The sequence below is a fragment of the Macaca nemestrina genome, chromosome 3, assembly GCF_043159975.1.
Source record: "Macaca nemestrina isolate mMacNem1 chromosome 3, mMacNem.hap1, whole genome shotgun sequence".
Classification (NCBI taxonomy): Eukaryota; Metazoa; Chordata; class Mammalia; order Primates; family Cercopithecidae; genus Macaca; species Macaca nemestrina.
In genome coordinates, this window is record NC_092127.1 from 65806464 (window position 1) to 65820487 (window position 14024).

Consider the following 14024-nt stretch of genomic DNA (forward strand, 5'->3'; position numbering starts at 1 on the left):
AATACATTGAAAATGTGAAGTAAAACTTAAAATATTTATTTAACTAACATTATATTTACTTTCAAAAATAATTTCCAGGAAAGAGATCAGCTACTAAAATAAATGCAGCTATTTTAAGTAGAAAGATACATCCATAAGGAGAAAAAAAATGTCTGTGAAGGCATTGTAAACATTGTAAATGTTTTCCAAGACTTTCAGTATAAGAACATGAGTTCAGCTCATCTATGCCTTTGATACATCACACTATTATCATAATGGACTTTAGTTTGAAAACCTTCTGTGGCTTAAGCGTAAACAGTTATGTAAGTCAAATCACAAACATCCAAAAATAATCTTAGCTATGTGTAGAGCCTCCAAATGTTGTATGTGTGTAAGTACAAGATACAATTTTTTTCTTTTGGCATGCTATTATTTATAAACTCATGTAAATATTTATAATTGTGGCTACAAAAAAATACATAATAATGTCTAATAAATGTCTCCTTTTGAGAAATAAGCTATGTCGGTTACATTACATTATATACATTTGTGTTTATTGTATGGCATACATAAGAATATAAAATGTCAGGAAGTAAATGAACTTCCTAAGAAATCAACTTTAAAATATATTTGATCTAAGATGCATGCAATTTGAAGAATACTACTGATCCATCAATCTAGTTATAATGCTGCCTCTTCCATGAACATCTCAATTCACCATCTGGAAGTAATCTCTTCCTCCTCCAAGCTCCCTCAAAATTTTATTTTCATTTCCTCTCTCCATGTTCTCACTACCATGTTATGTATCACTGAGATTAATTTGGAAAAATCTATTTTTTGCTAGACTGTAAACTCCTTGAGGGAAAATGATGCAACTTGAAAATATTTGTAAAAGAGGTCCATTCACACACTTCCATTTCTCACTATCTCTTAATAAGTTTTTTGAATGAATTCATACATTTTTCTTCCTAGACTGCTCTAAGCCAGAGGAGTAATAAACTTTATAGCTTTTATTTGTTTTGATTTTTCTCTCAGAATGAAATGCTTTGGAGATCCCAAATCCAGTAAAAGACTCCAAAGAGAGCTGATAAAAGGTATCCAAATTTCACTGAGTTATCTGGAGAGGGGCATCTCTACCTGGCCCCAAGCAGTGTCTTGCAGTTCTCAGCCATCTCCATGTATGACTTGTCACTAGAGCACATTTTATCATCAAAAAGAAATTCCATTCCTGTGAAAAACCTGGAAGATACAGCCATGACCAGTCAACAAAAGGTGACAAGAAGTTTGGAGTAAAATGCAATGATAAAGTAGGGCCATGGTTCCCACCTTTGTTGAGGCCTGGTCTGCGGAAGAGTGGAGAGCCATATTGATACCCAAGTTAGATGTCAGTAGAGCACAGTAGAAAGAGAACTTACTGGACTGGGGGTGCAGCCTGGATCCTAGCTCTTATTTGCCACTTGGTAATTCTTGACTAAGGTAAGACCAATTAACATCACTTGGCCTTGGAGTATCCTAAGTCTTTTATTTTATAAATTGAAGACGTTAAACTCAATGTTCTCTGATATTCCTATAAACCTCTATGATCAGAAATCAAACATTTCTTAAGCCTCTTGGTAACTATTCAAATCTAAACAGTATTTTTAGGATTTTCTTAAGCATGGTATCTGAGTCTGAAACACATGGTAATAAGAGCCATAGTAATAGTGATAATGATGATGATAATAAAATAGCTGTCATTTATTTATCTGCAAATATTCATAAGGGCCTAGCTTGTGTCAGGTGCTGTTCTAGGCCATGAGGGCACAGGAGAGAAGGACACATACCTGAGTTTGTGGAGTTTACATTCTAGTTTAGGGAGACGACATTTAACAAGTATAATACAGTATGTCTAATTGTGATAAGGACTCAAAGAGAAACAGTACAAGGATTGGCAATGAAGAGTGCTGAAAGGCATTTCAGAGCATTCTTCAAAATACTTATTAGGGGCCATGCATTTTACAGGAATTCTCTCATTTCATCCTAACAATAATCTTATAAAAAAATTATCTTATACCTACTGTACAGATGAAAGAAATGGGCTCAGAGATATCAACAAAACTGCCCAGGGTCACACATATCATAAGTAGTGAAACTCCAGAGCCCAAGACCTAACCATTATGCGGTACTGCCTTCCACCAGATGATGTAGTACATGTCTCTAATGATCTCATAAACCAATATAAACACACAGATTCTGTACACTCAGAACTCCTTTTCCTTCCTGCAGTGTTTATCACATAAAACCTATTGAAAGTGTTAACACTACTAGGAGGCAACATCCTGACACATAGGATTTTTTTCCTAAATCAGTGTATCTTGGGCAATGTTTGAAAAGCAGCACATAATAACCACAATTAAAAGACCAAAACTTAACAACAGAGAAAAATCATGACAAAGACTTCATGGCATGTTCCTCAATCTTCAACTGTACTAGGGTGGTGAAATACAGATGGACCCTAGGATACCAAAATCATCTTTGTGCATTAGTCCTGTTCAAGGAAATACAAATCACATTTCAATGCAATAAAGTACTTAACACCAGAGACTGTAATAGAATCAAATTTCACATAGAGCAGGGACACACAAGGGTAATGTAGTGAAATGGTTAAATGCATGGATTCAGTACTCTACATAAATAGATGTTCCAGCTTGCTCTGTTACTAACTCTACCTTCTTAAAAGCCTACTATCTTCCCTGAACCCTGGTTTTCTTATCATTATGATAGTAATAATAATAGTATCAATCTTACATGTTTTTGTGAGAATTAAAAGAGTTAATGCGTGTTAAAGGCTTGGCTCAGTACCAGCAAATAGGAAATGTACAATAAATGTTATTTATTACTGTTATTATCATGAATGGATGTGCTACCTTGAGCAAAAGGGATTTGAATACTCAGAGAAGTAAAAGATCTGACACTTAACAGGATACCTGATGTTATTTTTCCAAGAACCTATCTACACATGAGTGCTGAAGGAACCACTACTCCCCCTTCCCAAACTGCTGCCTCAGGAATATATTTAGAAACTAATTGTTAACAGTAGCAGCGTATCCAAACAAAAAGGGCAATGACATAACTTTGACTCGTTTCTGTACATTTATATAAATAATTCAACTAATGAGTGTCTTACAAGAAGAAAGAATGAATATGACGCCACTGGTATGTAAAAATATTCATATCAACTCAGCCCCTTTTGTTAACTCACAATAGCTACCGATTATCTGATTATTCCTTCTCATCTGTGTTTGGATGACTTCAAGGCACTTCCCAGCAAGCAAACTCATAATATTAAAGCGATGTTCTTTCCCAATTTATACCAGATTTCATCCCGTCATATCAACAGTCCATAGAGCCAAAGAAAGGGCTTTCTTACACATGGTTTCCATGGTATTTATGCGTTTCTATCCTAAACAGACAGATGCATTAAGCAATGCATGTCAATCCCATTATGAGGCTGTGAAATGGGCAGAAGTTTTGTTACACACTCATGCAATCACACACATTGTGAACATCCTGTTTATTTGGCTCATCCTCTGATGATTGGCTGTGGTATATCAGCACATTACTGACAGCTGGGAATTTCTCCAGTGGAACATGCCTTTCCTATGACAAACATCCAACGAGCAATGGGAACATGTGTCTGCCCACTGCGTCCATACAAAGCAGCCCAGTCTCTCCAAATACAGAGCATATTGGGTGCTTGGATTTTCTCAGAACGCCACCGACAGGCCCCTGGTGACCTTTAGGGGCCATATGAGATAATACATCCTTAGACCCCTATTTCCGGACTGCTTTGGGCAAGGTCAGGATGGCAAATGTCCCACTTCCACAATATCAGATGTTACGGTAATTCCTTTTAGCTAATGTGTAAGAGCAAAGGAATGCCTTCAAACCTCATCTAGGCCCTGTGGAATCTGTTGAAAATGCATGACAGCTGTGGGCTTTGGCAAGGTTGTCTGTGAATGTATGAGATTTGGAAACCATTCAAAGCTAGAAATAACTGTACAACTCATAACCCTTCACCACTGCGCTCTCTCTCTCCCGACCCCCCCTCTGCCCCCCCGCCCCTCCCCCACCCGTCATTCTCTCTCTTCCCATCACTCATTTCTCATGCACTGTATCTGGGTCACAATCTCATTCTCCTGACTCAAATGCATCATCACTGCTGGGAACTGTGGATAACATCCTCCACACAAAAAGATGGGAAAAGAAGAAAGAGGCAGGGGTGGCGGTGGGGGCGACAGAAGGATTTTAATAAGGCACAAGAACAGGAAATTGAGAAAGATCCTTTTTTTTTTTTTTTTTTCAGTATCCAACTGGGAGTTGAGAAGCAGCAGCAAACTCACACTTATTTAAAGGCCCATCTGCAGTTAGAATCATCCTCCGGTGCTCGAATGACGTGAAAGGCACTTGTTTTCCTAAACCCGAATAATATTTTGAAAGGCTATGGCTATTTATACTTCACTTTTGAAACTTTTATGTGTATTTTATGCACCTCACTATTAACTCTCACAGCAAAAGAGTTTGTGAGTGACATTTTTGAGAAAAGTAGGATAATTAGGAAAAGGAACTAAGAGAAAAGGGGTCAGCTCAAAAGCCGGCTTTTTATTCAAATGACTAATACCCAACTACACTATTGATCCTGACCTCAGAATTCCTACTCTTGAAATTTTGACTTAAATATCATCTCAAGATTCAAAGACTCAGCAACCTGATTCATAAACAACGTGACATCCTGGTAATCACCGGCTTTTTTTCCTGTAACTTCTGCTACTTCTACGTAGATTTAACATACTACCTCTTGGCACAATCAGGTTGTTCCAGCAGTTTTTACTTTCTAGTTAACCCCAGGTTTTTCACATGGTGGCTGTGGGTCAATCATTGACCATAATGACTTTTAGGCGGTCTAAACCAAGAGGCACATTATCCACAGTTTAGCCAAGATAACTCCCCAGGATGGAGCTTTACAACTAATGAATTATTTTGGCAGTTAATATTATCCCGCTGATGGCCAGGCGCGGTGGCTCAAGCCTGTAATCCCAGCACTTTGGGAGGCCGAGATGGGCGGATCACGAGGTCAGGAGATCGAGACCATCCTGGCTAACCCGGTGAAACCCCGTCTCTACTAAAAATACAAGAAAATTAGCCGGGTGAGGTGGCGGGCGCCTGTAGTCCCAGCTACTTGGGAGGCTGAGGCAGGAGAATGGCGTGAAACCGGCGGGGCGGAGCTTGCAGTGAGCCGAGATCGAGCGCCACTGCACTCCAGCCTGGGGCACAGCAAGACTCCGTCTCAAAAAAAAAAAAAAAAAAAAAAAAATTATCCCGCTGATATCCTAAGATGAAACAAAAACACATAGATAACATTAGAACAACTAATTTAGAACATGGGAAACTATGGAAAGAAGGGGAAAAAACTTCCTATACAGAATTTTGCTGCATGCTGTCATGAATTTCATTAGCTTGTTGGATCTAATTGAGTGTTGAGAAGCAAAGGAAAAATAGGTCTGCCATCCATACACTAACACAGCATCTAATGCAAAGGAGAGATCCCCATAGAAACTCACAGAGAAGGCCACAGATGCTCCCTCAGGGGCATTCACTCTTACATTTAGATCATTTCTAATTAGCTATGTTATCTGGATTCCCAGGCCACAATGAATTAAAAACTGCACCAGAGGAAAACAGGGATCTAGGAGAGGGGAGTGTGCTGGCAACAGGCAGGGGCACAGCTGGTCAGCTCACAGCAAGAGAAAAGAGCAGCACGATTGTCAGGGTGTTTAGGAAAGAGGCCCAAGAACATTATAATATTACACAGAACAATTATGGATGTGTCTAATGTTGACCCTGGGTCAGCAGGGAGAAGACGCATTCTGTATAAGAATCCAGGGAACTATACAATATGTTTTAGGTATATTTATGTCAAAATAATATAAAGTTATAAATTTTGGTACTTCAAAGGAGTTGATTTCCTTTATGTCTAAAATGAAAATATATGAAATACTTCTTTGTCTCCAGATAACAGATTTTGTTAAATAACTGTATTTAAATACAGAAGACTTATACATAAAATTTAATATCAGTGTCTCCTATTTTTCTTATGCTCGGACTCCACAAGATACACATTGCATGCCATTGTCTTTAATTAAACACCTCCTAAATAACTTCACGAGTATCTTACCACAGCCAGGCATGGTGGCTCACATCAGTAATCCCAGCACTTTGGGAGGCCGAGGTGGACAGATCACTTGAGGTCAGGAGTTCGAGACCAACCTGGCCAATATGGCGAAACCCCATCTGTACTAAAAATACAAAAAATCAGCTGGGTGTTGTGGCATGCGCCTGTAATCCCAGTTACTCAGAAGGCTGAGGCAGAAGAATTGTTTGAACTTGGGAGGTGGAGGTTGCAGTGAGTTGAGATCACCCCATTACACTCCAGCCTGGGTGACAGAGTGAGAAAAAATATATATATATATCCTATCACAAAAAGAAATCTAAAAAATTGTGAAAGTATCACTCTATACACACACACACATATCCACCACACCAACAACATGAACACTGAAGGAGTGTGCCTTCAATGTCAGTTTCACAAAGGGAACGGCAATGAATTAGTCAAGCAGAGTGAGGTGACAAGCATTTCACGTGAAGGGCATTCACAGGCAGACTCAGGAAGGAGGTAGAAATGCTTAGGAATTAGTTTGTCTAGATGAAAGGCCAGGTGCTTGTCCTCCTGTCTCATCATGCCTTCCCTCTTCTCAACTTCTCAGTGTACACTCTTCCTGGCACTGACATTCTCATGCCTTGTCGTAACATCAAGGCAATATACTAACCTGGCCCTCATCCTACTACTAACTATGACTCCACCTGCTACTAAGCTCCTTTCATAAATTCTACAATGGACACCTTTGGGATTGTCTACCAGCACCACATCCGCTCCTTCTGATAACTGCCCTTTACCCTATCGTTTTAGTTTCCTAAGGTTGCCACAGTAAATGACCACAAACTGGGTGATTTATTACAGCAGGAATTAATTCTCTCTCAGTTCTAGAGCCTGGAAGCCAGAAATCAAGGTGTCAGCAGGGCCATGCATCCTCTGAGCCTATAGAGGAAACTCCTTCCCTGCTTCTTTCAGCTTCTAATGTCCCCCGGCATTCCTTGGCTCCTGTCAGCATAACCCCAGGCTCTGCCTCCATCTTTGCATCGCCTTCTCTTGTGCATGTCTGTGTGTCCTCTCTTCTTATAAGGATGCCAGCCATTGGATTTAGCACCCACCGAAAACCCATTATGACTCATCTCAAAGTTGTTAACTAATTGCATCAGCAAGACCCTATTTCCAATTAAAGTCACATTCTGAGATCCCAGGTAGACATAAACTTGCGGGGGGACACTTCAGCCTATCACACCCATCCACATAGTTACCACCAAATCAACCACATTTTACAACACAGTTCTATACCTCGGCTATGCGTAAATATTTCATCCATAGACTTCAGTGGAAACAAATTGATCTGCACTCAACAGCCATTCTTCTCCTCTTCTTCCCCAGTCTGGTAGATACCTATCTCCAAATTTAGCTGGTAAAAGATCCAGATACTTGCTTTTCCAAGCTCCTTGCAGTCAGAAGTTATCTGGCTTCATGGGACTCAGTCCAACCACTGAAACAAAAGAAATTCAACAGAGACTTGATTTACCAGGAAGTTTAGAGGCCAACACTCACAATGACTCCAGTCAAAGCCCTGTGCCCCGTTTTTAATTTTAATATTTTTCTGCTTTTCTTAAAGAAGATCCTAAAATTGTATTAGGTTCAGATCCCATTAACTCTGAAATGCAGTTATTTCTCTCCAAATAAAAAGAGAATGTCACACAAGGAGAGTTATTTTTCCTGCCTCTTTTCTGCTTCATATGCTACCATAAGGATATGGCTATGACAACAACAGCATTAATGCTTCTACCCACACAGAATGCTAAAAGAATCCTAGATAATCTGCCCCTTGACATCATTTATCCCTGACCAACTCTAGAGCTCCTCCCTCTAGAGTTCTTGTTATGTAAGAAAAATATACAATAAGAGGTTATTCGTGTTTTCTGTTATGCAGCAAAAAGCATCCTAATACTATTGGTATGTCTTGACCTAGGCAGGGACAATTAGTACCTCGTCCTGATTTTTGGACTCAAGAGCCAAAGAGTCATTCCAATGTGCCTCTGTTGACTGAAATCATAAGCTATAAAATTTTGGAAATTTTGGTTACCTGAGTTCTTGCCACATGGAAAAAACTCTTTAGAAAGAGATAAGAATGAGCTTGACATACGGAGAAAAGAAACATGGCTAAGAGACAGGGAAAGAAGCTTGATGCTGGGGTTTGGTTCCTGATACTATAAAAGATACTGACCTTTCTCTAATCACGGTTGTCCCATTCTTTCATAGCTTAGCCTTCCATTAAAATCCCCTCTTTTGCTTAAATCAATTCAAGTGGGATTTTGTTCACTCATAAGTTAGCCAAATTAATAAAGCTTCTTTTTCTTCTCCCAGATGTTACCATTCTCTAACTGTCCTTTTCTTCTTTTATTTTTCTTTGCCCTATTCCAAGGAGCCTGAATCCTATCCAATGACTTCAAATGTCCTTGTGATTAAAAGGAAGCTTTGCAGTCAGATACACCTGGGTTCACTTTCTGGCTCTGTTAGCAAGTAAGCATCTCAAAGCCTTATTTACATGATCTCAAAGAGAGGGACTATGGTAACATCAGCCTCATGTGGTTCTAAGGATTAAATGAACTGGTATGTGTAAAATATTCAATAGAATCATTAACACATAGGAAACACCTATGAAGTGTATTGATTATCACCAAAGAGGCAAATATTATTATAATTTCTGAACCACAATGCAAAAATCATTCACTAATCCTAATCTCTGCCTTGCCCTCTATTCCTGTATCTCTTATTTCCTTTATGAGCTTTCCCATTAGTATTTCCCAATTTCCTCTTAAACTAAACTGATTCTCACGCTTCTTCCTTCCCTCACTCCTCTCCTACCCACACTGCAATTCACATTTGCCATTTGGTGGTGGGAGTTGTTAATTACCCCGTCACAGAGATGTATAAAACTTATTCTTAAGTTTAAGAAAACAAGGATTATGAATTATTTATTTGCATTTTTGTACTTAGTTTAGTTGTTCAATATTTTTTAAAATAACGCTCTATAATCTTGAATCTATTGTGCATAGATGGTGGCGGAAAAAAACAAATAAATATCTTTCGTACTCATAAAATACTACTTTTTTTCTATGAGGCGATATGACATATGGGTGAAGTATTATAGTATTTCTCACATTTTTCCGGGCATTACAAAAAAAATGCAATGTTTAGAGATTTCAGAATTACAGATCACTCCTAGTCCAAGTAAAGTTTCCTTCAGAAAGTATTTCCTTCTGGCCTGTGTAAGAATATCCTCCTTTGGGTCTCATGCTTTAGAGAGTGCCACACATTATGAACATACAAACCCAGATTTATAATAGAATACATGGATATATCGTCACCTGGGGTCCAGCAAGCAGAGCCCAACCTGTGGTTTTAAATGCAGGTTCTCATGTCAAACCTCCTTCAAGTCCCAAATAATCAACTCCTCGAACCTCTTGTCGTTTGTCCCCAGAACAAAAGATGACTGCACGAGAATGGTATGAAATGGCATGAGGCCAGCTGCTGCTGACTTCAGAGATGATACTACTTTGTTGGGAAAGATGTGAGCAGCAGAAGAGTTAGGTAAGAGAAAACACAAATTAATTAACTTGTACAGTTCTCAGTATGGGTGTAAAGGATTCTTGATAATGAAGCATCTTTCCCAGCTGTTGCTGAGCTGTTCTTCTCCGCAGGTTCCAGGTGTGGCATGTGGACACATTCATACTTTAGCAAATTAGCATGTTTGCAATAGATGCATAGGGAAGCTGAGCAACATTCTGCAATATTAAACATTTAAAATTTTTAACAGCTAATCAACACAGAATATCCAGATATGCTCAAAAATACACGTAGTAATCTTGGATACTTTGCCAACTTCTAGACAAATAAACACCACAGCCTTACACAATTTTAAATTTTGAAATTATATAGCTATCAGGGTTTTTAGTTGAACTTGTATCTTTTAAATATTTATGCAAATAGTATGTAGGTTTCATTCATACTTCAATCCTAGGCCTCACAACCTTGCAAGTGTTAAGAGTAAGTCTATTTATTAAGACACTTTGTGGATTCAAGACAACTTTGAAACATAGGGACCAGTTGAAAGTTAGGACTGGCAATACTTAAGGAGGGACCACCAAAGAAGAGAAAGGTACAAAGCTGGAATGCCCAGGCTATACTAAAATATGGGGTCCAGGAGACCATGAAATGTGTCTGGTTTTGTTTCGCTTGTTTTAATGGATCTTTGGAGGCTAGAATAGTGTCTGGCACATAGTAGATACTCAAAAACACTCACTGATTGAAGGAATTAATGAATGATAGCAAGAGTCAAATTTTTGACTAGAGCATACACTACGTAGAAGAACAGTGGGAAATAAGGCTTACAGGAGCAGATGATGGGCATCAGAAGAGAGTATATGACTTTTTATTAATTCATCAGTAATTGGAGCAACATTTTGTGATAGATGTTTACAGGCATTATCTCCCCTCTATCTTCTCTTCAAGATGAGGTCAACTTTGTTCTGAGGCATAGAAATCTTCGTGGAAAGGGGTAAAGAGGTTACTGGAAAAAAAAAAAAGAAAGGAGAGAAAAGTTGTGTGAAGAATCTTCAGGAGACTTTTCAGATAAGTTTAGGTGCACCTCTTGAGGTTTTATTTGCATAAGGCCTCAACACAATCCTGGTGAGAACAGCTAGAAACTCTTTAGAAATAATTGTGAGCTCCAGGACTGAGATGTCTAGACAAAGGGGAGGGATAGAGGTCACCTCCTCACCTCTTGGGGAGTGTTTCCACAAAACACAAGAAACTCATCTTCAGTCATGCTATGTTACAGAGCTGTTTCCTTGTTCAGAGAAAGTGGTCAACACAAGGATCACAAGGGAGCATAATATGGAGGGCAATATTGCCTGGATTCACTCACTGTTCCCTCTGATTCAGTCCTTGAGGGAAATTTGCTAAGTTCCTCATAATAGAAAAGCATTAAAAAGAAATAAAAGAGTGATTCAAATTAAAGAGTCAAAACATTAAAGGCAAAGGGAAAAAATAAGAGAAGTTTCTCTACAGAACCTATCAAAATATTGTAATGCAGCATAGAAGCTTGTTAGCGCAAAGCTCTTTAAAATTATGAGAACAGAAAAAAAGAGCAAATTACATTGAAAGATTCGCCTCTCCCAAATAATCTAAGTTAATTGTTCCAGTTTTAAAGTTTTCTCCGCAGCCAAGTTTCTGTAGAATTTCCACTTTTAGTTCATAAATATTTTTCTTACTAAAATTGAGGTTTCAGTATATGCCTCTTGACCTGGGTTTACATTTTATAGCCGAAAAAATATATGAAACCTCTAAGGAAATCATGGCCAAATTGTTGAATTTTAGTTGGTTTAGTTCAGAGGGCAAGAATCCATAGAGCTTTATGTTCTTTCTACCTGAAATAAAGAAAGACCCAAGTTTGCCTAAAACTTGGCCAAAATCCACCAATTTATCTGGGGCCAAAGTTTTCAGTTAATCTGGCACAAATATGGAGTTTTTAATGATACCTGACACCAGGTGAATTTTTTAAATGATTTTAAGGCTAACATTCATAAGGCCATAGAAAACAAAAATTTTCCATTGCCCAAATATTCATTTAATAGTTAAGAATAGAAAATAAAGTTTCTTAGAGTAAGCTATCACACAATACAATTCTTTTATATTTTAAACTGGTGGTTTTCCCAAAGTAGGCAGATAATAATTTCATGCTTTCATGTGGCTGAAGTCTCAGTTAAGACTTTGTCTGAAACATAAAATCAAAGTTCAAATATTCCTCTCCTAGTTAGTGATTCTTTCCACCCAAATTGCATAAGCCAAGGTCAATAAGAATAAAATGTATGAGTGAATGGAGATTTTGAAACAACAAATTATTTGTACTGTGGTTATGATTAAGATATAAAATAGGGAAGGAAAATTAAATTCTACCAATGTGCTTTATGAAAGCTGACAGTTTGTTAAAACCCAGAAACTAGAAATTCCAACTGGAACACAACTTTTCTTAGTTCTAAAGCATTAGTAAACTGTTAAGAAGTCTGACTTTCTCTAATGGGGAGAAAAGTAAAAGATAAACTTAAGCCAGGTTATCTTCCTCCCAAGGTATATTTTTTATATTTCCACTGGGGATTAAGTGAACAAATCTAGTGAGTTATTTCTGTGTTCCCAATGCATCTACCACAGAAGACATGAATTTTATCCTCTAAAGTTAGTAACTTAGGTGAACCAACCAAGTACAAGAAAGATAGCTGAGGGATACCAGAACACAAAATAAATTATAATTCACATGCTAGATTTGTTTAAACATAAAGAAAGTCGTCAGCTAAATTTTAAAAACAAGTAGGTTTTGAGTAAGAGACCGATCTAACAACCCTTAGTAAATGCCTGTTATTGACAGACACTGAGTGAGGTTGTGCACAGTTTGTGCTCTTTGAGAAAAAGATTGATGGAGGATACAGATATACACAGAAGGGGACAGCCAATGAAATTCAGGAAGCAACAGAATAAGAGTATGTTCACAGTGCAGTGAGAGCATCCGAGAAAGCACCAGACTCAGCCTGGAATTGGGGAAGCTGGGGATGGGGACAGCGGAAGCCTGCTTGAAGGAAGATTGTACACTAGATACATAAAAGGAGCGGGGAGCTGTGCTAGGCAGAGAAACTCTATGATCAACAAAAGCAATATGTCATAAAGAGTAAAGTCTGTAGGTTAGGGATAGGAGAGGGATCAAGAAATAAACAGAAATTCTTATCAAGAAACACTGGGAGGTAAGCATAGACAGCTGAACTGGGGCTGGATATGGCAGCATAGTGGGTTGAATGGTAGTCCCCAAAAAGATATGAATATATCCTAATTCCCAGAACTTCTGAATGTTAGCTATTTGGGGAAAGGATCTTTGCGGATGTAACTAAGTTAAAGATCTTGAGATTTAAAGATCATCCTTGATTGTCTGGGTGGACCTACATGCCATGACACATGTCACAAGAGTAAGGCAGAAGGATATTTGACAGACAGGGAGGAGAAAACACGGAAGAGGAGGAGGCACTGCACAGATGGATGCAGAAACTGGAATTTTGCATCCACAAATTAAGTAATACTAATAGCTCCCAGAAGCTGAAAGAGGAAAAAAAACTTCTTCCTTAGAGCCCACAGAGGGAGTATGGTATTACCAAGTACTTGATTTTGGACTTCTGTCCTCCAGAACTGTGAAAGAATAAGTTTCCATTTTCCACCATATTAATAAACCAAGTTTGTGAAAGTTTGTTATGGCAGTCCTGAAAATCTAGCACAGAGTATCTGGAGTTTCACATTGAATCCTGGCTTTCCCTGGTGAGCAATGGTTTTATTTTGTTTTGGAGCTGGGTTAAAAGTGAAATATAAGGCCAGGCATGGTGGCCCATGCCTGTAATCCCAGCACTTTGGAATGCCAAGGTGGGTGGATCACCAGAGGTCAGGAGTTCCTGGCCAACATGATGAAACCTCTTCTCTACTAAAAATACAAAAATTAGCTGGGTGTGGTGGCAGGTGCCCGTAATCCCAGCTACTCAGGAGGCTGAGGCAGGAGAATCATTTGATCCTGGGAGGCGGAGGTTGCAGTGAGCAGAGATCGTGCCACTGCACTCCATCCAGCCTGGACGACAGAGTGAGAGTGAGACTCCATCTGAAAAAAAAAAAGTGAAATACAAGATTGATAGCAAGTTGGGGCAGAGATTATAGGAGAGTTAACCTGTTAACAGGTGCTATGATCTGAACATTTGTCTCCTCAAAATTTATTTATTGAAATCCTAACCCCAAAGGCAGTGGAATTAGGATGTGG

General features: G+C 38.7%; 1 long non-coding RNA gene across 7 annotated transcripts in view; it reads right to left on the minus strand.

Moving 5' to 3' along the window:
* Positions 1-14024, minus strand: part of LOC105486124 (uncharacterized) — a 329958-nt gene that overhangs the window by 144609 nt on the left and 171325 nt on the right. For all 7 annotated transcript variants that reach the window (XR_011620990.1, XR_011620988.1, XR_011620989.1 and 4 more), the window contains one exon: positions 7472-7670. This is a non-coding gene — a long non-coding RNA (uncharacterized lncRNA). The remainder of the gene's footprint in view (positions 1-7471; positions 7671-14024) is intronic.